Source organism: Peromyscus californicus, unplaced genomic scaffold, assembly GCF_007827085.1.
Source record: "Peromyscus californicus insignis strain IS unplaced genomic scaffold, ASM782708v3 Scaffold_11__1_contigs__length_118956290, whole genome shotgun sequence".
NCBI lineage: Eukaryota > Metazoa > Chordata > Mammalia > Rodentia > Cricetidae > Peromyscus > Peromyscus californicus.
Window position 1 is genome coordinate 53,283,591 of NW_026294402.1, and position 25,830 is coordinate 53,309,420.

The 25,830-nt window shown below is 46.6% G+C and overlaps 1 long non-coding RNA gene across 1 annotated transcript; it reads right to left on the bottom strand.

Annotated features, from left to right (window-relative positions):
- Positions 1–3,764: 3,764 nt before the first annotated feature.
- Positions 3,765–25,830, bottom strand: LOC128104273 (uncharacterized). Its single transcript, XR_008215932.1, has 3 exons — positions 25,432–25,830; positions 6,530–6,626; positions 3,765–3,871 (listed from the first exon to the last, which is right to left on the bottom strand). It is a non-coding gene; the product is annotated as an uncharacterized LOC128104273 (long non-coding RNA).

The following is a 25,830-nucleotide window of genomic DNA, read 5'->3' on the forward strand; positions in this document are numbered from 1 at the left end:
CACTCTAACTAAGACATTGTCTAAAGTCTAGGCGTGCCTTTAAGAAGTACTGAGGCCAAGCAGACTAGAATGGACATTGACAATGTTCCCTCTCTTCATGCAAAACATGTGTCACATAAATAGACTAACATAGTATCTAGGCCTATAGGTTGATGAGTTAATTTAGGCATATCATATCTTCTCTTAGTCTGAGATTGCTCATTTGGAATAGCACTTTTCCTGGCAGATAGTATAGATCAGCTGACTTAGCACCTGTTTTAACCATATTTTCTCCTACTTTACTCTAAAACAAAATATAACAAGTGAAGTTCTCTGTGTGTGGGGGCGAGTATGTGTGGAGGGGGTGAACTTGCCTGTGTGTGCACATGGAGGCCACCGATCAACATCGGATATCTTCCTCTATTTTTTGAGACAGTCTCTCTCTGACCTAACTTTCTATTCCAGCTATGCTGGGTTACCAAAACATCCCAAGGGTCCTCCCCAGCACTGGGGTTACACTGAACCCCCACTCTGAGCTTCTATGTGGGTGCTAAGGATCTGAACTCAGTTCCTCACACTTGCACAGCGAGCGCTCTACTCAACAAGCCATCTCTTCAGCCCACAGTGGAGTCCTCACATCCCCACTCTATCTTGCAGGGAGATGGAGCCAAGACATCTCTGGTAATGAGATGCGGACAGTAGACTATAAGGGACCTTCCTTTCCTGAATACAAAGACAATGGCTGGAAAGGACCAGATGCTGCACTTTACTGCTTGTCTTTTGTCTCCCCCAATCTCTCTTCTTTCTGTCTACAACTTGGCTGGGTTGCCTAGAGGTACAGAATCTATCCTACTCAATTTAAGAAACACACGCACGCGCGCGCATACACACACACACACACACACACACACACACACACACACACACACACACACAGGTGAGGTGACTGGACACAAGAAGCACAGTTCCTCATGATGACTTTGATCAACCGTATAGTTCTGAATTTCCCAACACAAACATCTGTTTCTAATGGGAAAAACAAACTCCTCACTCTTACGCCTTTTGATTTCATTTTGCAGTGCCTTGCACATGATAGGTAAGCACTCCATCTCTGAGCTGTATCCCTAGGCCTCACTCCTTGTTTAAGTGATGGGAACATCTAATGCTATAACTAAAAGCATTCCCTGGGTCTAGAGATGTGGTAAGGATTCAATACCCAGAACCCTATAAACTATGCATCATGGTGAATGTCCATAATCTAGGCACTCCAGAGGTAGAGGCAGGAGGATTAGAAATTCAAGATCATCATATGGTTACATAATGAGTTGACAGCCAGACTGGGATACATGGGACCTTGTCTCAATAAGTGAATAAAGATAGATAGATAGATAGATAGATAGATAGATAGATAGATAGATAGATAGGTAGGTAGATAGGTAGATAAGTAGATAAAGATAGATAGATAGATGATAGATAGTTGTAGTTTTTTTTTTTAAACTCTTTTGCTCTTTTGACTTTTTGGAATCCTGCCACACAGCTCCTAAATAGACACTCAGAGTCTTATTATTCCTTATAAAGGCCAAGCCTTAGCTTAGCTTGTTTCTAACCAGCTTTTCTTAACTTAAATTATCCCATCTACCTTTTGCCTCTGGGCTTTTATCTTTCTCTATTTCTGTATATCTTTCTTTACTTCTTTCTCCATGGCTTGCTGTGTAGCTGGGTGGATGGCCCCCAGAGTCTTTCTCTCCTCTTCTTTCTCACTCCTCAATCTTCCCTTCCCAGATTTCTCCTCCTGTTTATTCTCTCTGCCTGCCAGCCCTGCCCATCTTTTCTTCAGCCTTGCTATTGGCCGTTCAGATCATCATTGGACCAATCAGGTGTTTTAGACAGGCAAAGTAACACAGCTTCACAGAGTTAAACAAATACAACATAAAATAATGCAACACATCTTTGCGTCATTAAACAAATGTTCCACAGCATAAACAAAAGTGACACATCTTTAACTAGTATTCTACAACAGATAGCCTCCCTAATACTCTACATTATAGGGTTGTGATCAGAAAGATATTGGTTTCAATGTCCCATTATGTCTAGTGTTTGGTGATCACCTAATAAACAGAACATACTATTACAGACCTCTGCTATGAGTTCATGCCTGCAGAAAGACTAGGAACTACTGAAGGCCAGACCCAGGAAAGTGGTGGGCTGGGACAGAGTGGGCTCAGTGCAGACTGAGTTGAACTAAACCACATTAGATAATCAGGGTCTCTACCCGAGGGTGTATGAATTAATCAGTTCAGCGTGGACCAAAGAAACTGCCCCAAATATTTTATGCAGAAAGAGACTTCATACAAAGAATGAGGTAGATTGTTTGGATCTGGGGTGTGGAAGTAAGGGTTCTGCTACCAGGCTAATGACTAAATGACCACATCACTAAAACTATCAGGATCTAGCCTCTGCTATCACTTCTGCAGACACTATGACTGACCCTCATCCTACGAAACTGGCCACTAGCCATCAGAACTCCCATCTGCCGCTCCAACTTTTAGACATTCTCAACATTGATTGCCAGAAGCAGCTGTAAGACAGCCTTCCCTCACTTCTTCCTTCCAAATAACATTTGAGTACATGGGTTTGGTAAAAGTTATGTTGAAGACAGCAGTCTACATGTAAAGGAGTACGAGAAATACCATGTCTAAGGTTCCTAGCTAGAAGAAGGAAGGATGGAGGACACAGAAGGGATGTAGGGAGGAAACAAGATGAGAGAGAGTAGAAGAGCATTTGTGGGGCGGGGAAGGGATGAGTGCAATGCAGATGTTTCCTATGATTTTTTTCCCCAGTGAGGAAAGGGGACCAACAAATGAATATTTTCTAATTCCTGATGGTTTTGCAAGAATCAGTTCTGACAGGCAAGCTGACAGCTTGTGGGGGAAGGAAAAAGGCAGACCACATGTTCACATGGGTCTCATTCTCTTAGAGAAGCAGAAGCAGATATGGATGAGCTGGGGGTGGGGCGTCACACTAAGTGGGCAGAGGTCGAAGTCAGATGTTTCCCTCAATTGATCTCCACATTATTGTTTGGGACAGGGTCTCTCACTGAACCCAGAGCTGATGGATTCAGCAAGACTATCTAGCCAGTGAACTCAAAGGCTCCCCCTATCACAGTGCTATGATTACAGGCATGCACTCCTACACCCAGATTTTTTTAACAGGTGCTAGGGACCCAGACTTGGGTTATGCATGTGTGACAAGCACTGTACTGACTGAGCCAGCTCCCCAGTCCCACAATTTTAAAATAGTTGTCAAAAAAGCAAAACAAAACTAGAAGGTAAGTAAGTCTAACATAACTGAGACCTATCCAACTTTGGGGGATCATTTAATAGAAACAATTACATAACATCATTGAAGCAATGTAAAAACAAGGAGATAACAGAAGAATGGTGGTTATTCTTAAACTAATATATAAAATCATTACTATTCTAGGTAACAGGGTTTTCTGTGGAAAACAACAATGTGATTCTAACATTTATATGGAATCGTGAAGTATCAAAATAGCCAAGACCCCCCTGAGCAGCACCATGGTGTCAGGCAAGAACAAGGGCTTAGAAAGGAAAAAGTATGTGTGTGGGGTGGGGTGAGGGTGGAGAGGCAGTAAGGCAGTCACTGAACCACCTTCTAAGAAGGATTAAGGGCTGGGGTGATGGTTCAGTGGGTAAATCTGTTTGCCATGCAAGCTTGAGTTCAATCCCCCACAACCCACATGTAAAGCCAGAGGTAGCAATACTCAGCTATAATCCCAGGGCTCCTACGGTGAGATGAGGGAAGGGAGAGGGGACTCTCAGAAGCTCACAGGCCTGGAGTATGCAGTGTGGCAGAAGTAATAAGAGAAGACCTGCCTCAAACACAAGGTGGAAAGAGATAAAAATTCTCAAAATTTGTCCTCTGACCACCACACATGTTCCATGGCCTGCTCACCTCCCCCCAATAAAATAATAATAATAATAATAATAATAAAAAAACCAAATAAAATTAATTAACATTTAAAACAGAACTACTGTCATTAAAAATATTATGCCTAATGCTTATATCTTATGAAAAAAAAAATCCCAGATAGGCTAAAGATCTAATTGTGAAAGTTAAAATTTTTAAAAACTTTAGAGGAAGACAAAAGAGAGCTTTCTATATCCACCTTGGGGTAGGAAAATGTGTCTTAGACTCAAGGGAAAAGACTCAATCATAATGTTGAAAATAGATAAGTTCAACCACATTAAAAGTAAAAACTTTCCTGCACAAAATACATTACAATTGAGAAATCTAGTCATTGGGAGGCAGCTTGTGTGACCATGAAGCTAATGAAGAGCCAGTTTAGAGAAGATATAAAGAACGTCTGTAAGTCATTGAGAGAAGGACCAACAATGAGGGAGTGTAGTGGTTTGAATAGGAATGGCCCCCCATAGGCTTATAGACTTGAATGCTTGGTCATTGGGGAGTGGCACTACTTGGGAGGAATTAGGAGGTGTGGTCTTGTTGGAGGAAGTGTCACTGGGGGTGGGACTTTGACGGTTCAGAAGCCCAAGCCAGACCCAGTGGCTCACTCTCTTCCTGCTGCCTGTGGATCTGGATGTAGAACTCTCAGCTCCTTCTCCAGCACCATGTCTGCCTGTGTGCCACCATGCTCCTTGCCATAACGACAATGAACTAAACCTCTGAAACTGTAAGCCAGCCCCAATGAACTCTTTTATAAGAGTTGCTGTGGTCATGGTGTCTCTTCACAGCAATAGAACAAGACAGGGGATGGGACAGTCAAATAGGGAGGTCACAGACAAGTAAAATTCATAAGTAATCAGAGATATGGAAGATTAAGAGAGCAGGATACATTATTTCATGCTCTACAGATGGGCAGGAAAATCAGAATGTGGTATGGCAGAGAATCTCATATAACCACTTTTAGAAAAGCTGCTAAACATACTATGCACATACCCTAGAAATCAACAACTATTCTACTGGCCGCTAAATAGAAACTCTTATGTATGTGCTTAGAAAAACAGGCACAAATTGTCATTTGTGGGGCTGGAGAGATGGCTCAGCAGTCCTTGCAGAGGACCCTGGTTCCATTCCCAGCACCCACATGGCGGCTCACAGCCACCTGCAACTTCAGTTTCAGGGGATCTGGCACCCTCTTCTGGCCTCTATGGGCACTGCACAACATGGTACGCAGACATACATGCAGACAAAACATCTATACATATAAAATAGAAATAAATGTATCTTTTTAAAAGAAAGAAAGAAAAGAAGGAAAGAAGGAAGGAAGAATGAAAGGAAGAAAGAAAGAGGTAGGTCTTAAGAGTACACAATGTTAAATTTGGAGGCAGAGTAGTGGTACCTAGGTGTTTGCTAAAGTATTTCTTTATACTTCTTTTGGTTGCCTAAACTACCTCCTGACTTTAGGTTAGGATTGAAGCTAAAAAAAAAACATTGATGTCAGGGTTCTGTCTTAAGACCTCACTTGTCATCACAAGCAGGAGTCTTTGTGGAAGGGCGGGCAAACACAGAACAGCCCTGATCAAAGTACCATGCTGTTTGCTGATGTTAGGTACTACTAGAATCTGGGAGATTTAATCAGGCCCTTACTTCAGGTCCAAAAGATATCATCCCAGGTTGTGTGTATGTATGCATGTTGTATGCAGGCAAGTGCACGTGTGTGTACATGGGCATGAAAGATAACCTCCCTCAGGTTTTAGTCTTCAGGAGCCATTCACATTACTTCTTTGAGATACAGTCCCTTACTGGAGCTTGCCAAGTAGGCTAGGCTGGCTGGGCGGTGAGCCTCATAGACCCACCTGTCTCCATCCCCTAGCACTGGGATTACAAGTGCACACCATCACGTCCAGTTCTTTATGTGGGTTCTAGGTCTCTGAGCTCTTCCCAGCCTGATATCATATTTTTATAGAGCTGGATGAACGTAAAGGTCCTTGCATTGGGGTTCTAGCCCCCTTCTGGAGTGTCCTGTATTTCTCCTTGACTCTCAGGGAGAAGCAAGTCAGGGATTATGGAACATCTCTGGGCCCTTCCCTCCCTCCCCTGCTGTGCCTCCCCTTGTCCCACAATCTTTCTGTCCTTGTCCATTTCATTATTTTTAACTTTATATTATGAAACATTAGAGACATAAAATGTAGAAAGAATGGTTAAAGGAACCCTTATAAATCACCACCCGTTTCGACAATTATGAATATTAAATACTTGCCAATCTGATCTCATAAATCTCCCTGATGCTTTTTGCTGCAGTATTCTAAAGCAAATCCCAGGCATCATTTTATCTCAACCATAAATACTTCAGCGTTAGCAGACGACTTTTAAAAATGACTGTAACACCATTATCACACCTAAGAAAATGAATAACAATCCCTCAATATCTTCTAATACAATAATACAGGCTGGCTTTCAGACCTGAGCTAAGCCCCAGTCCTGTTACCAACAACCCATGGCCTGACATTCACTCTGTGACTAATGCCTCTCCAGTCCCGGAGAATTGCTTCTCTGCTCTGCTTACCCTGAGGCTGTCCAAGGAAAGGTGTCTCCGTCCAATGCTGAGTAGGCATAAGAGCTGTGCAGCTTCTGAGGTTGGAACTGGGTCCACTGCCGCGAGCCTGTGGATTTTAGCAGCAGAGCACTTCAGTAGAGAAAGACAAATTAATTAACTTGTCAAACCTTTCTCTCAGAGAATGTGAATGCAGGATTTTCTTGCATAATGAAGTGTCTACCCCAGCAGTGTCAAAAGACCATGTGCTTGCTTCTCTTTATACTCTAGTTCATGGTTTTGGAGACACCCGTGAATTAACAGAGTGCAGTCATATGTGGTGACTGAGAAATGTTTTACAAAACCACACAATTCTAACATGCCAAATTTAGAAGGAATGTCAACTATGCATGATGCTGATTCTTATATTGGCAACCACTGTACACTGACGATTGGTATAAAATGATGTGTATGCTTGTCCCTATGTGGGTACACATATGTGTGGAGGTCAGAGGCTGACATCAGGTGCCTCTCTCATTTTTTCATCCACTTTGTTTTTTCAATGAACCTGGGGCTCGCTGGTTTGGCTACACTGGCAGGTTAGTAATCTTCCAGAGTCCTGTCTGTCTCCCCGGTGCTGCGAGTGCAGACACATGCTGTTGTAGATACATGCTGTTGTAGATGCATACTGTTGTAGATGCATGCTGTTGTAGATACATGCTGCTGTAGATGCATGCTGTTGTAGATGCATGCTGTTGTAGATACATGCTGTTGTAGATGCATGCTGTTGTAGATGCATGCTGTTGTAGATGCATGCTGCTGTGCCCAGTTTCTTACCTGGTAACTGGGGATCTGAACTCAGGTCCTCATGCTTGCTCAGCAAACATTTTATCAACTAAGGCATCTTCTCAGGCCCAAATCGTGATTATTTTTAATAAAAATATTCCACATACAACTAAAAATTTTAAAAATTTCGTCATTAGCTAAATAATTTGCATTTGAACTTCTGATGTGTTAACTTTTATGTTAACTATTATCATAACTATTGTGACTATGATTTTAGTTTTCCCTCTTAACTCAACAGATAACTTAGGCCAACATTTGGCAAGCATTTTCAGTAAAGAGCTACTTATTGAAGTGTTGGGGCTTTGGGGCCACCGAGGGCATGTCAAAGCTAGAGGCTTCTTTGTGTTTGATTTTACACTCTTTTCAAAATGTATATGGCACCCACAATGAGGTACCTGTCATAAGGACAGAGATGCCTAAAATAAGGAAGGCAGACAATAGTAAGTGTTGACAGGGATGTAGAGAAACAAAATGTCCAGGGAAACGTAGAAGGTGTAGTCTCTTTGGAACACTGGCAGTTCCTTACTGAGGGAAACGGGTGACCTGACAATTCTACTCCTAGTCTATACCCAAGAGAACTGAAAGCATGCGTTCATACAAAAATGTGTCTGTGCGTAATTTCAAAACAGTGCAACTGTGGGAGCAACTCAATCATCCATCAACCAGTCAATGGGTTTCAAAATGTGGTCAGGATATATGGACAGTGAAGACATGCATTTGATTTCTGCCCTTGGTTTCTGGCACTTAGGTCCTAAAGCCTTTGGAATTTCTCAAGTACTAGGAATGTCTTTGTTATCTGTAAGATGTCCCTTTGATCACATGTAAGTTTGTGCTGATGACTCAAAGCGGGGAATGGGGGGGTAGATAGACTTCAGACGAGGTCTAGTAACCAGAGAGGCAAAAACTGTGGTTGGGGAGTAGGAAACGTCAGCATCTTTTCCCCCTAGTCCCTTTCCATCTCTAATTGGTGAAGAGGGCTAGAGATTGGTTATAAAAACTCACCAACAGGAGCCCAGGGGCATCCAGGTTGGCTATTATATATAATATTATATATATTACAACTATACTATATTGAGGGTGGCATGCCCAGACAGAACATGGGCACTTTGTGTCACATCCCTTGCCCCCCGAATCTTTTCCTTTTGCTTTATTAGGTACCAGTAAATATATTTTCCCGAGTTCCACAAGTCATTCTAGCACACACCTGAGGAAGGTGTGAGGGACCCCAAAATTTGCAATTGAATGGAAATGTTAGTAGTCTGAGTACCCCACTTACAGCTGGCATCTGAAACGGAGGCAGTCTCATGGGACTGAGCCTTTAAACGGTGGGGTCTACGCTAATCCTGGATAACTAGTGTGTGAACTGAGTTGTCCACGACCCAGTTAGTATCAGAGAATTGACTGGCAGTGGTGTGCGAGAAGGTAAGTAGTTGGTGCCAGAGGATGAAAAAAAAACCATACTCAATGTCATAACTGGTATCAGAAAATGATGCATATGTATTCATACAATGGCATGTTTTTTACGTATGATACATGCTTCAACATAAATAATTCTTGACTGTGTTTAATAAAACTATTTTGACTTAACAGGTAGCATATTATACTATCAAATTAGTATAAAAATTACAAAATAGAGATCCATGGATCTAGAAAGTAGATTGGAGGTTTTCAGGGACTTTGGCAGACACAGCGGGTGACGGGAGCAACTATTAATAGGCCGTCTGCCCTATAATAGTCTACTATTCTTGTGATAAAGACTATGATCAAAAGCAACTCCGGCTGGCTGTGGTGGCTCTCGGGAGGCAGAGGCAGGAGGATCTCTGTGAGTTTGAGGCCAGCCTGGTCTATAGCGTGAGTTCCAGAATAGCTAGAACCGTTACACAGAGAAACAATGTCTTGAAAAAAAAAAACCCAAAACCAAAGGGAAAACAAAAAAGAAAGGAGGGAAAAGCAGCCCGGGGAGGGAACGGTGTCCTTCATCTTTCAACTCTTAGGTCACACTCTGTCACTAAAGGAAGTCAGAGCAAGAGCGAGCTCTGGCAGGACGCTGACGCAGAAGGAACACTTCTCATTGGCTGCACCTCATGCCTTCCTCATCTCGTTTTATACAACTCAGGACCACCTGTCTAGCACCTACAACGCCCTCCCACATCAGTCATCCGTCAGGAAAATGCCCACAGACTCGCCTACAGGCCAATCTGATGGAGGCATTTCTCAGATGACCCCAGACAAAATACTAACCAGCTCACCAGCGTTGTCTGGGGTGATGGAAGTGTTCCAGAATTAGATGTGGTACAGTTATCCAATGCTGTGACTACCCCAAAGCCCTGATAAATTATGTACTTTAAAAGAATGAATTTCGTGAGAAAATTTATACCTTAACAAAGCTGTTATTTAAAATCCATAAAAAACGATTTTCAACATCAGGGCTGGATTTAATCTGCAGGTGAGTCTGTCACCTCCTACTTTAGATGGCAAAATTGCTCTTTGGAAACAAAGAAACAACATAGGTTTCTACTCTTCATCCGATCTCTAGTCACATAAGAAGCTATTCTGAGGTGTCTAATGTCTAGTTCACCTTCATGTTGATTAGATTTCTAAAAAAAAAAGTTTCTTAACACATTTACTCTCCCTTCCCATGACCCTGTTCTCTCTTGGATATCCCTCGAGACACACTGCTCCTTCTGCATTTGTTTCTAGTTGCACATGGATGGTGGAAGGAGCCTGGGGAAGAGGTCTTCATACAGCTCGGCTAAACATCTCAACTGCAAGCAGATCTTTATCACGGTGATGATTCAAGAGTGGAAGCCCCAAACAATTGTCAATCATATCATTTAGGTGACAATAACAAAAGAGGTATTGGTGCTATGGCTGGGATGGTGGTGGAAGAGGCCAGTCCTGGTGCAGTTGGTGCAGCCCATAATGCTATGGAGCAAGTTTGAGAAGAAACCCCTTTTTGTGAGCAATTATGCTATTTTCTCTCATTCTTGAGTTAGCTTGGAAAATGAGTCTCCACCAGGATCTGGGCAAGCTGGAGACTGCAGTAATATTTAGAGTTCTATTTTGTGATTTTATAGAACCGCTGAAAAGGTCAAAAACATTTCTTTAAATGTCAATGGCCTGAGGGTCCAATTACCCAGGGGAGGACATTCTTGGAAGAGGAGCTTTGTAAGGTTGGCAGGCTGAATGGTGTGGGAAGAGCTCAGTGAGTCGGAAGCCAAGGGGTAGCCCCAAGCTTCCGGGAGCCAGCATCCTAAGTGGACTCAGAGGGAGGACAGGGTTCTGCAGATTCTGCAGACACTGTTGATGCTGTCTTCCCTGAAGGAGAAGACCCGGCCGAGTTGCCCTCTCCAGACAGGGCTGATGTTCTTTCTGTCCCTTTCTGGGAAACTGAGTCCCCTAAACTCCAAACTGAGTTCCTAGAGTCCTCTGTACAGAATTGTAGGGCACACTGGAGAGGGATCAGTGTGATGGGTCATGTTAACTGTCAGCAGGACACAACCTAGAACCATCCAGGAGGAGAATCGCAGTGAGGGTCATCTAGAGCGGGTTGGCCTGTGGGCAAGCCTGGGACAATGGTCTTGAGCACTTCAGCTCATGTGAGAAGACCCAGCCGGAAGGTACACAGCACCTTTCCCTGGTTTGGGGACTTAGACGGTGTAAGAGCAGAAAATGGTATCTGAGTACTAAGCATTCATTTTCTCTCTGCTCTCCACAGTGGATGTGCTGTGACCAGCTGTCCCAATTTCCTGCCTCTGTGACTTCCCCGCAATAAAGGACTGTACCCTGGACTGTGAGCTAAACCCTTTCTCCCATAAGTTGCTTTCGTCAGGGTATTTTTTATTGCATCAACAGAAAGGAAACTGGGACACCCAGCATCTGCCTCCTAGACTATGTGGTCAACCTCCTGAGTGTGTGTTGGCAAATTTCATGAATGCAAGTGTCTCCCAGATAACAAATGGAAAATGTAGATCCCCGAGCCACCCTCTATAGCAATGTGGTGTCAAAGATCTTAAAACCAATGACATCTTAAAAATAATAGGGAAGGAAGCTATTTTCACAGGAGGAAGATGGCTTGTTAAAACACACATTCCCCAGCACTCAGAGAAATGGTGTATGGGAAGAGGAGGACTGGCCCCTCGGTAACTTGACCACATATGTGACTCTGAGGACAATTTTCCCCAGGCCTCACTGCAAAAACCAGTGCCCTTGCCTGGAGAATCTTGTGTCCTCTGCAAATCTCTCTTTTGGAAAGCTTTCACCACCCACATGGGCCTTGATTGGGCAGACCATCCTCAAGCAAGTTAGCAGGTTCCATTACTGTTACTTGGCACGTGGGAGGTGTCAGGGAGGGCTTCCGGTCAAGGCCATCTGTTTCCCTCTGCACCTGGGGATGGCTCAAGTGTGTCTGTCTGAGCATGTGTTTAATATGTATCCTCCTTGTGGTCCTGTGTTATCACCATAATTATTATACCACTAACCTGTAGTTCAGAGGTGCTGACCCAAGTAAGGAGAAGGAAAGCTGAGATGGGCTTGTTCATACCTTATACATGATCATGGCCAGCGCCTTAGAAAGGGTAGCTGGTGCTGACACAGGATGGCTATGACCAGGGTTCTTATCCTGATGCTATACCCTGGGAATCAATCTTCCTCCTAAGGGACAATGGTGGATCTTCAAGCTTCCACCAGGGTCTTCCCATTCACCCAGGGAGCAGAGGGTTTCCAGAGTCACCTCAAGAGTTATGTGTGGGCCTACCTAAGGAGGGACTGAGATTCCCTTCTCTAGCCCACCGCTGGGGGACAGCCCTTGGCACCCTTGTCTAACCTGTTAGAAATAGCTCCTGCTTAGTGATCTTGCTACTTGAAGAGGGGACTAAGAAGACTCCATATCTTGATACAACATTTCCAAGTTGTAATGTATTGAGTACCTGCTGTGGGCCAAGAGCTTACATTCACCATCTCTTTGAACGAGCACCAACCACACCCTGTTGTTTAGGTACCAGTATCTGTCCCATTTTACAGATGAGGAAGCAGGACTTCACGCCACAGTAAATGTTGGCATCTAACTCAAACCCAGCTATACATGACTCCAGATCCTGGGATCTTATCTTTGGGCTCTGTGATGACTAATCTTGGTGGTCAACATGACCACATCTGGAATCAACTAAAACTCAAACAGCTAAACATACCTGTGAGGGATTTTCTTGATTGAACCATTTGAGGCGAGGAGACCCACTATAAACTGAGCCACATCTTCCGGTGGCAGCCTATATGAAGGACATGGAAGCCTTGCTTATTGTCTGCCCACCTTCATGCTCCCTGACAAATTCATCTACCCTGATGCCGAGGAATTCCTTCACTGGCATTAGAACCTACTTTGGGATTCCAATGTAGACTGAAGACCAGCAGCTTTCTGAGACTTCCTGGGGACTCCAGCACCAGACTGGGACTGTTGAGACATTCAGTCTCTTGTACCAAAGAACTACTGGGTTCTTGGCCTTTCTCTTGGACTACCTGGACCACAACTTGCAAGTCATTCTAATAAATCCCGTTCTATCTGCTCTGTCCTTTAGACCTGACTAACACAGCCTCCACCTCAAGCACTAAGTAAACCTAGCAGGACAAGAGGATGCCAGAGGAAGACAGGAGAGGTGGGTTAGGAGGCCCAGCCTCCGAGGTGACAGACAACAGCCTGAGTGGGGTGATGAGCCAGAACTGCAGCTGAGGGGAGGAAAGATGTCCTGTTGTGTGTGCTCCCAGAAATGACTGAAGAGAATGCAAAGAGCCACAGGTTCCTCAAGTGGGACTGGCAAAGCAACCCCTCAGTCTTCTCAGAGAGACAGCAAAGAGAGATGAACTTGTGCTGTTGGGACATCAACCCAGGGCCTTTGCATGTGAGACAAGGACTCAGTCACTGAGCTGAAGCCTCAGCCCCTGTTACTGTTGTGTTTGTTTGTTTTTGTTTTTGTTTTGAGACAGGGCCTTACCATATAGCAGCCCAGGCAAGCCCTGAATCGGTGATCCTCCTGCCTCAGGCACCCAACCAGCATTTGCCACCACAGTCAACTGGAAACAGTCACTGTATTACTCCATTCTCTGGTCACAGTTGATAGATCCAGAGAGGGGAACCTAGTGCAAGTTGAGCCAACCTGACTTCTTTCCTGGGCTTTTTCTTTTGAATCGGTACAGAGAGAGTCCACTCTCTTCAGGAGTTGAGGTTGTCAGGGGGAGCCTAGGAGGTTTGGAAAGCCAATCTTTCGTTAGAAGCAGGAAGAAGAAGACAGGTTCTTGGCGGCCTTCAAGAGGCATTCAGGTATTCTTGCAGCCCAGCAGTAACCCTTTGTCCCCTAGGTTGACTGTTCAACCTCACAGAGGCACTTTGACATTCTGTATGATACAGACACAGTTGTACTCCACACTGTAAAAAGGAATTGGCACATTCATGTCCTTACTGTAACAGTTTAGCACATACACACTGGTCATGTTTTGCTTCTTCTGGGTTCACTCCCCCCTGGTCCAGATGTCCCTAGATGAGTATACAGAGTTGATCCCAGCAGCAACTACCTTGACTCAGCATTTCTGGATGCGCCTGCACATTTCAAACATCCACAGGATGAGGGAAGAGTGCAAGGTACGACAAGGAGGCATCCCAAGTCCCCCCAAAAAATGTGGCTGACCACCTGACCGGAGGGGCAAGCCTGAGTTCCAGAATGACTGACGGCCTGACTCTGCCCCTCCTCTCTGTAATCTCCTGACTGGAGATGAGTCAGAAGACAGGTTTTTAGGAAGTTAATCCACTGTCTTCTCAGAATGCTGTCTGTCTGAATAAAGAACAGTTTTACAAACTGAACGTCTATCTCTGCTCATCGCATCTGAGAGGGCTGGTGAGATCCAGCATTCTGGTACGGATTCTTCTTTTGGCTGGGATATGTTTGCATTATTCCATGCCTGGCTGCCCACAATGACAGCCTCACCCCCCCGCCCCCCATCTATCCACACATCCTATCCTGTGCTAAGGTTTAGTATGAACTGGATTTTGTCCCTTGTCCCCAAGAGACCGATCTGATCATTCCCTTCCTCTAGCACTGCTTCACGTGGAAGAGACAGTCGGTATGTTCCAGAAAGGTGAGGAGGCAGTGGAGCCAACGGGAAGGGTGCCAGGTGCCTGAAAGTGACATGGCGTCAAGTGTGGGCCTGAAACAGCTGGTCCCAGAGCTGCAGCATGGGGTCAGAAGTCAATCCTCCAGGCCAGGTCCACTCCCAGTACCCCAAACTGAAGCCAAAGACATGGGTGGGAGGCAGTGGTGCTAATCATTCCAGCGCCAGAGCCAGGGACAACATAGTGACTCCTCAATCTCAAGGAATCACTCTGAAAATCGTGGCACTTCCCCCAGGAGGCCAACACTAGGCAGAGAGGTCCTCAGAGCCAACAGCAACTAGGGAGAGACAGAAAGGAGGACAGGAGAGGGGAGTGCTCTGGAGGACAATGGCCAGGGACCTACAGAAAGATGCTTGTTTTGTTTGTTTTCTAGACAGCATCCTACTCTGTAGCCCAGGCTGGCCTCACACTTAGGAGTCTCCTTTCTACAAAGCACTTCCTACTCAGAAGGTAATGGCAGATACCCAGCTGAGCAGCCAGACTGCAAAGCTCCTGGGTGGACAGCCCTTCTGGGTCTTGACTCCTTTCTAGAGGCTTCTCTGACTTGAGTGAGGATCTATGAGTATGTCCATTTGAGGATGGAGAGAGCTTGGCCCTGTGATTCTGCAGGCTGTGTTATCCTTCTGGAGACACAGCTAAGGACTGGCCTGGCCTCTGTTTGCTGACTGCAAAGGGAAGGAGGTGTAGTGTGAAAGAACGGGACACAACAGCAGTTGTGTGGAAGATTGGAACGCACAGCAGGAACAAACATGGTTCCCCCTTCTCCCACATGCACTTCTGGCCCCTGTCTCTCTCTGGCTTACAATGCCCTTGCTCACCTGCCCTCTCATGGTAGGGGTCACAGGAGTCCCTGCAGGAAGGTCTGACAACAGCAACCATGTCTACAATCCCAGAAGGCTAAGAACTCAAGTCGGTGACTCCCCTACTCAGAATCCACAGTACGACCTGGAGAACTGACTTCTCCCGTGACATGCCTGCCTCCCCTGGAGGCCTGGCCTGCCCCCTTGCCTCCCTGTGCCCGGGCGCTCCCCACCTAGCTTCGCCTCTGCTAAACGCTTCTGACTCTTTCTCTGTGGTAACTCTCTAAGTGGTGGCTGAGATAATGTGGCAAAGGGCCAAAGGTGTCTCTATAATTCTTTGTCTCTCTGTCTCTCTCTCCCCACACCCCTTTCCTTCTTGGGGACCAGCTCCTGCCTCCGGTGCACAGCGACCTTCTGAAATGTTAAGAGAATACAGGTTGCCCTGTAAGGTTGCAGTACTTTGAAAGTCGTGGGCCCCATTCCAGTCCTTCCAGCCCCTCCTCCAGCCTCCCCAGACACCCCTATGGGGTCTCTAAGGCAAACCCAGAGCTAGATAACCCCCAGAGTGTATGGGGGAGGATTTCATCAAAATTCACTTTGAGAGAAGTAACTAATCAGAGCCATTTATTGCTTAATTGGTTTTAAACCTAAGGAAGAATTCTCATTAGCCTGGGGGTGACTTCCCAAGGGCAGTCCTCTGAACAAGGACTGGGGGCAGAGGAGAAGCCCCTTTTCCTGCCAGCCTCCCTCTAGACTCCACCCTGTACACCCTACAGTGAGCTCCAGAGCCAAGCTTTGGATGCCTCTTCTTCCCCACAAGGTCTCTCAGGAAGCCTAAGACTGTATCTCGGTCGCTAGTTCTTCCCATGCTCCAACCCCTAACATGACAAACAGTATTAAGGGAGGGCTGTAGGGAAAAGGGTAATTAGCTCCAGGGGTGAAACTATCACCATCTAGATTGGTGTCCTCAGAAAAGAGGCCCGACTGAGCTGGTCTGTCCCCTCTCCCATGTGAAGACATGGCTGGAGACTCGGTCTGCGACTCTGAAAGGGCCTCCTAGACCATGCTGGCATCCGAGCTTGAGCTTCTCAGCTTCTAGACTACAACAAATAAACGTTTGTTATCTGTAAGTCACACGGTGTATGGTAATTTGTTACAGTAGCCTAAACAGACTGCCAGTTGCCCTGACTGCCCAAGAGGCTGACTCTCAACCACAATCTTCTTCGGCACCACGGTAAGCACCACACAAACCGGGCACCGGTTGAAGCATGCCAGTGTGCTTCTCAACCGGAGAGCTGAGGCTGCCTCCCGGCTCACCCCTCTCCCTTCCCACTTCCTCTCTTCCTCTTCCTTAGCCTCCTCCCAGCATCCGCCTATCTCTTCCTTGTTTTTCCTCCAGTCAGCTGTCCCTGTGGCTAAAGGGACACCCGACCAGTGGAGGGCAACAAGGGCCACCAAAGACAACCCCTCATATTGTCAATCACAATCCAATCGCTGATCCTCAAGTCAGCATCCCATTCCAGCTTCCTGAGCACACTGCTGTTTTCTGAAGGGGAGTCGGGGTATAAGGGGACTGGGAACCCATTTTATGCAGAGATGGGAGAAGCAAGAGGTAAATTGGAAGAGAGAAAGGTCACAATGACACTTCCTATTCCCTCCTGCAGGGTGACTCAGCTGAGTGAACAGCCTGGGCTTGTGCAGGCAGGACAGAGCTAGGTCTGGTACTGAACTAAAGGTTATCCAGAGAAGCCAGTCGAATACAAAACACTCAATGGTTTTGTTTGCCCAGACTTCTAGTAAAAGCATTCCTCTCATAAGGGAACCTGCCCTCCCACCCTCCACAAGGCTCCAAAATGGCGACCGCTCCTAGTCCACTATTTCCTACTCTCTGGTCACAAGACATGACCAGGCCAATCCTAACCTCCCATAGCCCTGTGCACGGTGACTGGCTCAAGAATGGGCATGTGACTCAAAGTCTGTTCGTCTTAGCCCTTCCCTGGGGATTTATGTGTAGCCACCAGGAGAAAGAAGATGTCTCTTCCAGTTCACCACTTACCGTGATGTGTGTTGGTAGTTGCTGGCTGCTTTGCCCCAGTCTCACAGAGAAACAGTCACAGAAAACAGAGAGAGAACAACATTGGTTCCCTAAGTCCTTGAAGTCACCTCCCTACCACCTTTCCCAATTTCTTCGACCAATGAATACCCTTTTCTGGTGAGCCAGCGTGCTGGGTTCCTGTCACTTCAACTCAAAAAGTATCTAACTGACACAAGAACTTTCTCAGGGTCAGCACAGCCACATGGGGGCTGGGCAACCTCGGGAGGTGACAGCTCCTCAGGGGGAGCTGGACAACCTCCTGCCAGGAACACTGCAGAGGAAATTTCTGGATCCAATTGTGCCAGATAAGAGCTAGCATTCATCAAGTACCTGGTGTTTTATAACCATTACCTTGGCTAGTCTGGAGGAAGGGATTGCTTCCTCCATTTTGTAGACAAAGAAACAAGAGTCTTAAGGAGGCTTGTTACCTTGTCAAGGTAGCACAGTCTAGGCTGAAGTGTATTTTTTGACCCCAGAGCCCATGTTCCACAAACACAAAGATGTGGAAGCCCTTGGCTCCCCCTCTTCCTCAAAGCTTGGACACCTCTGGAGGGGGCAAACACAGACCTGGTTTCTGCAGTCAGCTCAGCAGCTCCTAAATAGGACAGTCGATAGAGACACAGCAGCGCTGTGTCCAGGTGAGCGGAGAGGCACATGGCCCCAGCTGGCTCTGGGGACAGGCTGCCTGCAGAAGCGCAGGAGTGGAAGAAACCCGGAGGGTGGAGGGGGCCTCCGGGGAAGGGGCAGATGAATGGTAGGCACGTCTTTCTCCCTGGAGAAGGGGCTCTGAGCCTTTCTGTGTGGTACAGATGCTTCGGGGAATCTGATGGGATCTATAGGCTTCTAGAAACAAGGATATGTATGAATGAAGGAGGCTTTGTACACAATTTCAGGGATGTCTAAGACTCCCCTGGAACCATGTGTGGAATCCCAGTTGCTGAATTAAGAGCTCCTTGAGAAGCATGCAAAGTGCATAGTGGCCTGCCCCAGCCCACGGAGCCATGCCTACCAAACCTTAGAGAAGCCTGGACCTCCATTACTCAATTGTTTTACCCAGCCATGTCTAGCTGAAGAAGCTGGTGGCATTTCCTCCACCCTTTACAAGTTTGCTGACCCAGGACTCTCTGGCCTCCATTTCTGGAAGTGCATGGATGAAGAGCTGGAGAGAGAGGGCTGTGGTTATTCCACTCTCCATTTCTATCTTTACCCTCACACATCTTCAGGAGAGAGTGAGTGTCACAAGCTAGCAAAACAATCAAGAAGATGGGAGCTGTGACTCAGGGTGGGCTGCTGAGGAAGGAGGAGAAGGAGCCAATGAGGTGGAGGTAACTGGATGGACAGGAGGCAGGAGGTGGGTAAATGACAGGAATGGAGGTACTTGGAGTAGCTCTGGCCTCATGATAGGGCTGAAGGGGGAAGACCTGCTGAGGGGGGCCTGGAGTTCAGGCCCACACATCGGTCCTCCACAACTCCCCCAATTCCTTCCTTCTAGGGCTTCCCCCACACTTGAGGCCCCTTCCATCTGAGCACTCTGTCCAGCATCTGTCTCCTTGACCTCTGAAGTGTGACTCTTATCTGGAGAGCCAGGGCAATCACAGTAAGTAGGAGACAGATTGGCCCAGAACGCTGGTGGGAGAAGAAGCCATGTGCCTGGAAAACTCCGAGGGGTGTGTGAGATGTCTGCTCCCCATCTCAAGCACCCCCCGCCCGACCTTTAGCCTCATGCTTTCTCTGGACTTCCAAAGCTGGATGCCCTTTCCTCACTGGAATTGCTTGATTAATGGCCTGTCTGCTTCTTCCCTGTCAAGTTAATACAGAGTCCGCCATCGTATCACCAGTACCTAGCATGGTGCTTGGCACAGAGTACATACACCGTATCTAGAGATGCCTCATCAACATTTGTTTACAAGGAGAACTGGTCGCACACTCTCCCTCTGGGAAGGAAGTCCCGCGTGAGGTGGCATAGGTGCGGGAAAGCCCTTCGGAATGGGAAGAGATGATACCCAAGGCTTGCCTTGAGCGCCAGCAGCTTTACATGCCTTCTCTTTCTGGACTTCATTTTTTTTTATCTGAAACATGGATGTGGTTAGACTTACGAACCTGTGATCCTAGCACCAACAAAAGATTTTTAAAGTATCATGATTAATGCACAGGCATCTTGACTCACCACCACAAACATTGGCAACTTACCCTTTCCTTTTCTGCTCGTGGCCTGGCACCATGGGTATTTTTATCTGTATGTTCCTGGTCTAAAAAGAGCCCATCTCCTCATCCAGCCATGTAAGGGCTCCGTGCTCACAAAACTAACTAATTAATCAATGTGCTCACTCATTTGTTCATCCCAAATATTTATGGAATGCCTACCGTGAGTCAGAGATAAATCATATTTCCTTCACTGTCTTTGTGGGATGCTCAAGGAGAGCTGCGAGATACTAATAATGTAATGCAGCCAGGATGACCCCTCCCTCCTCACCCGCTCCGTGTCATCTCCCCTTCTGTTAGCTGCAAAGGTGCTGCTCTTCCCACGGTTCTTCCTAAGGCGCACTTAGTGACATTGGATGGACAGGCCACCAGTTCAGGGCTGTTAGCAGAGTTAGGTCAGAGGCTGGGGTCAGGCATGCCCCACAAGCATGGCTGCCCGTCCTCAACAGGCCAGTTAAACAGGCAAGAGCAACAGGCAAATCTGATTTACTTGCTATGACCACACCGGGAAGAGGAATGGAGGTCCAGTGACTGCCCCTGTCTTTCTTCTAGGTCTCGATGTCAAGTTTGGGTTTAAATAAAGAGCCTGGGGCATCTGCAATGAGGCAATCCTAGTTAAGACATGGTCCCACCCATCATCTTGTGTTAGCTCCAGGATCTTCTGAAAAATGGTCTGACGGGTTGTCAAACTGAAATCTCCTTCTGGAGACAAGCTCTCCCTCTGGCTGGCACAAGGTTCAGCCTGTTTCTTCTCCCAGAATGAGATTTCTGGGGAAATTCCAATTCTTGGGGTCTGTTGATTCAACAGTCTGGTAGTCAAAGGGGAGCACAGTGTCTCTTCACTCCTGCCAAGAAAGGTACATCAAGGTGATGGTGCTGGGGATCCGGCCTGAGGGTGAGTGCTGTCTGGGACTCCTCGTGGACTCTGACCTCCCACTGACTGCTGGGTGTGACCACAGCTTTGTGAGGATAGCAAAGAAGACATCCACTAACACACAGCAATAGCAACAGCCAGGGCCTCCTCCCAATAACCCCCAAATTACTCCAGCCTTACTAAATGTTTGCTCCTTCCTTTTGGTCTAGGGTACAGATGGGGATCAGGATATTGGTGTATAGGAGCCAGAGAAGGGGGAATTTTCCTTGATGTCCTCTAGACCAGGTCATACCAGCTCCAGGGTGGTCTGCAGAGCCCGAGAGGGGAATGCAGGACAGCTCTCCCCTGGCTGTGTCCTCAGGGCGACTCCTGGGCCATGCTGGGCTGGGTGAGGTGCTGATTTGATCAGCCTGCTTCACTGTCCACCCACACAGCTATGAGCTATACCTGCTGGGGATCCCCAACCTTAAGCACTGACTTCACAGATCCTCCTCCAGTTATAGCTGGGATCCCCTGACTGTCTAAAAACCCTTATAAAAAGAGAGGCAAAGCAAGCAAGCAAACAAACAAACTTGGCTACTGAACTTCCTAAAGGCAATACAAACACCTTTGAAAAAAGTAAATAACATAGTTGTTCAAAAAAAAAAAAACCCAAACAAACAAAGAAGTGCTACATATTTTTTGCAGATAATAATCTTTATCAGATTATTGCATTCAGATTAGGTTTTTTTTTTTGAGATATGGTCTCATTTAATCCCAGGGTGGTCTTGAACTTGCTTGAACTTCTGATTCTCCTGCCTCCACTTCCTGAGTGAGTGCCACCATTCCTGTTTTTTATGCAGTGCTGGGGATCGAACCCGGGGCTTTGTGCATACAAGGTGAGTGCTCTACCAGCTGAGTTACACTGCTAATCCTTCACACTCGGTTTCAACGACTATATCCCTAAATAATTCGTTCATGTTGTCAGGTGTTATTTCTGAACGTCTGTTCATTGCTGACACTGCCTTCTTCCGTCTTCCTTCTTTCTTTATTTCTCCTACCTTTTTTCTTTCCAGATGACCAAATGTCTTTGTCTTTTCTCTACCCAGATAAATCATTTAAACATAAAAAACCAATGATCAAAATTTCTCCCCTTCAATCTTAATTCCTGCTCATCTAAGACCCAACACACTTGAGCTTTCTGGGTAAACTTCTAAAGACAACAGAGTAGAGTGCTTGCCTAACATGCCGGAGGCTCTCCTTTCAATCCCCAAGACCCAAGGAAGCACCATCACCACCACCACCACCAAACCAGACTGCTCTAGCTGTCTTAAGTCTTCAGTTCATGCTGTCTGAACACCTTGGCCTTCCTTCTACCAAGACCGCTTTCTTCGAGGTCTTCTCTCCCTGGAGACAGAGGTGTCCTGTACGCCAGGAGTAACCCCGGGTTCCCCTGCATGCTGGGAGTCCTTTGCACTGATGATGTCCGGCTGCTTCACCTCTCACAGGCTGCACTCAACTGCCTGCGCCTCTCCCACAGCCACCCACAACTTCCCCACGGTTAGTGAAGTCTACTGACTTTAGCAGCTCTGGAACCCTCCACCTTCCCCGGCTGGTTCCTCACTCCCCTTTCTGTGTGCTTTCTCACTTTACAGTCACTTTCCCCATAAAGGCTGGGACTTTGTTAAGTTCTGTTGCTCTCCTTTAGCATTTAATCTTCTCTGAATTTCACCCACACCCACAGTTTCGGCTCATCATCCCCGCCCTCACCCTCAATTCGGGGCAGACTCTAAAGACTTCTGGGACTCATGGTGGCTTAAATGCAGGTTTACAAAACCACCCTCCCCGAACTTGACAGAAATGAACAAAAAGAAACAAAAAGGAGAGAAGAAGCTGCACCAGGGCTGAGACCATGGTACAGTTCTCCCCGAACACAAAAGGAGATTTAAATAGAGGCGGGCCTTCCTCTTGGAGGGGAAGACACAGTGATATGAGGATCAACAGAAATGAGCTGATAAACTCAATGTGATCCTAATCAAAATCGGCACAAGTCATTTCAATGAGATAGTTAACCTGGTAAGAAGTCTAGGCAAACTCTGAAAGAAATGGCTAGGGGTGTGTGTGTGTGTGTGTGTGTGTGTGTGTGTGTGTGTGTGTGTGTGTGTGTGATGAAGGGGGGTGTTAAAGGCAATACTATAGAAGTGACTGAAGAAACGCCATCTTGCCCTGCTCTTACCCTAACTCCACATTCTGTCTGCTCAGATGCTTTCCAGCCCTTAACCCCCTGAACAATCATGTCTGCCTTGGCAGCACATTCAGGACTTTCTAAGACCAGGACCATGGCCCAAATACATAATCAAAGTATCTGCTGGATGGATAGCCCAAACAGATGTCAGCTACCAGGCTCCCCTGACCCAAACCTGACAATGATCTCATTGTGGGGTTTACCTTTAAAAATGCTATGTCCCTGAGCCCCTGTGCCAGTTTGGAGCAAGAACCTGCTCTCGACGGCCAGATCAATAGAGGACTTTAATTCTGCCTTTTCTGCGTGGTAGTCTATAACTTTCTCAGATGGACTACAGCAGCGTGTCGTAATGACGTAGGGAAAGTATTGTAAGAAGCAAGTATATCCACATGTATACTAAAAACGTGTACGTGAGAAAGGGGACATTGTAAATTAATGATGGAAAGATACAAACATGAGAATTATCTATACAAAGAAAACCTAAGTGGGTATTTTGTTGTTTGACTGCATCTTTTTTTGTGGTGCTCGGGTGGAACTTGGGGCTTCACGCACGCTAACCGAGCGCCCCACCTCTGAACTCGGCCCCTAGCCCTCCATGGGAGTATCTCTTGTGGTGAGGCAAAGCTGAACAGTGTGAAATCCAAGTCAGAGATCACCGCGGGAAAGGCTGGGATGGGGAGTTCTGTATGGTGGAGCGTGCAGAACAAACGCAGTGACAGCTGGGAGGAAACGGGTGTTTGTGGCAACAAATGACAGACAGAGCAAAGGTGACTAGCTCCCACGGAGAACATGCTCCCTCACCCCGACAAGGAAAAGATAAAACTGATGAGACTGAGGGAAGAGCGGAATCGCTGAGAAGCCTTCATCTGCTCAGTCCGCTTGTGGAGGGACATGGGGACGGGTAGTGGGCTAGGAAAGCAACATGACAAGATGCTCTCAGACCCTCTCAATCTGTGTCTATAAATAAAGTTCCATTAACACCTCTAACCCAAAGCCCCTGCTGTTTCTCTCCTCGCACCTACAGAACCTCTGCCCTCTTCCTCCTCTGCCACAAGTATTTCTGGGAATTCCAAAAACAGAGTGCAAACGCTGAGTCTCACCCGTCTGGAATTCTTCTGCCCTAGTTCAACCCTGCTGCCGGCAAAGACCCTAGAAATAGCCTGAGCATGTTACGCCGAGGGTGACCTGTGTGTGACTGCTGCCCCAAGAAGGTATTGCTTCGAATGTTTCCAAAGTCACCACTTCTTGGGCCAAGTAGAGATAAAAATGGTTTCTCTACTGCCCAGTGGCCAGCTTAACCCAAGGCTTAATCCAACCAGAAGCCAGAGGCAGAGGGAGGCAGAAGAGGACTATGTTTGTTTCTTATTGATGGTGTAACAAATTACCCCAAACTTGATGGCTTAAAAGAATATGTATTTTATACCTGAGACACATGGCTCATATCTGCCACCCACTATTCAAGAAGCTGAGGCAGGAGGAGGATTGCTATGTATTCAAGGTCAGCTACACAGTAAGTTCTAAGACAGCCCGAGACCCTGCTTCATAACCAAAAACCAAGAACTGGAGAGATGGCTCAGTGGTTAAGAGCACGTGATGCTTATGGTCCTCACTGCCAGAGGACCTGAGTTCCAATCCCAGTACCCATGTCAGGCAGCTCATAACTGTCCGTAACCACAGCTCCAGGGACTCGGATACTCCCTTCTACATGGCATGCACACATGCACGTGAGCGTGCACACACAAGAGAGAGAAATAAAATAATTCAATAAATGAAAAGAAAATGGATAATAACTTTTTAAAACAGCACAGGATTTAATCAGGGATGACTAACCAGAACTAAAAATGCTTTAAAAAGCCATATGGAAACATACTACTTTGTAAGATAATAAAAATACAATTTCAGAAAAAAGTTTGGACAGAGGCACCCTGCATGGGTGGATAATGTCAATCCCAGAAGACATGAGTTATTAAAAACCCAAATGCCAGGTATGGACTTCCTTCCTATGAGATGTCAGTTAGGGAGCCCCCAGAGACCTCTCCAAACAATACAACCACCTGCCATTGCTCTTGGTTGCTGCCAGAATTGGACGCAAGACCCCATTGCTGAGGACACCATACACTGGTTCAGGACACAGAGAAATCACACTGGAACTGAACTAGAAGCTTCTTCCCAATGCTGGAAGGTGCTACGAAAGCAGCTGGGATGGGGGAGTCATCAGTGGTCTCACCCAGCAGTGGACTATGTGCCATAAAACTAACAGTAGCACGGCTGTGACAGGGGTAACCAGCTACTTCCTGCTTGGACGTGAGGCCTGCTTCACAAAAGGCCAGAATACCTGGTACTGTAAGCCTGAGCTTTTGACAGCTCATGGCTGGGGCTGGCATGGGAGCAGGGGGAATGTACTACTGCTGTTTACGTCTGTAGACCACTGCTGCTGTCAGCCTTGGTCAGAGAAGCTTCTTTTCACAGCGGGCAGTGGTTAATGCAGAGCCTCAGACCTGGTCAAAGTGCGGAAAATAAGTGACCGCCGAGTGCTCGGCCCTAAACAGGTTGTCTATATCATCCTCTCCAAGGCTCAGAGAACACTGAAAGAAGGAGCAGAAAGGATGTAAGAGCTGGAGAAAAAGGGAAGTGCGGCAGAAAGCTGTCTTCTGGAGATGGCATGTGTGATGGCTGCTATTGGTTGTCAACTTGACTCTCTGGAATGAACTACAATCCAGAAATGAAGGGCACACCTGTGATCCAGATCTTGAGGCAGGAAGACAACATTCCTTTGATCTGCATCTTGAAGCTGGAAGACACAGGCTTTTGATCCGGATCTTGAGGCAGGATTACACACACTTTTAATCCAGATCTTGATATGGGAAGACACACCTTTAATCTGGACCACACCTTCTGTTGGAAGCCTATATAAGGATATGGAAGAAGGAAGGATTCATTTCTCTTTGCCTGCTTGCTTGCTCTCACCTTGTCAGCACATCCATTCCTTCAGTGGCATTGGAGCCTACTTCTTCAGGATTCCAGCATACATAGAAGACCAGCTGAGACACCCAGCCCTGTGGGACTGAGCAACTACTAGATTCTTGGACTTTCCATTCACAGACAGCCATTGTTGGATTAGCTGGACTGCAGCC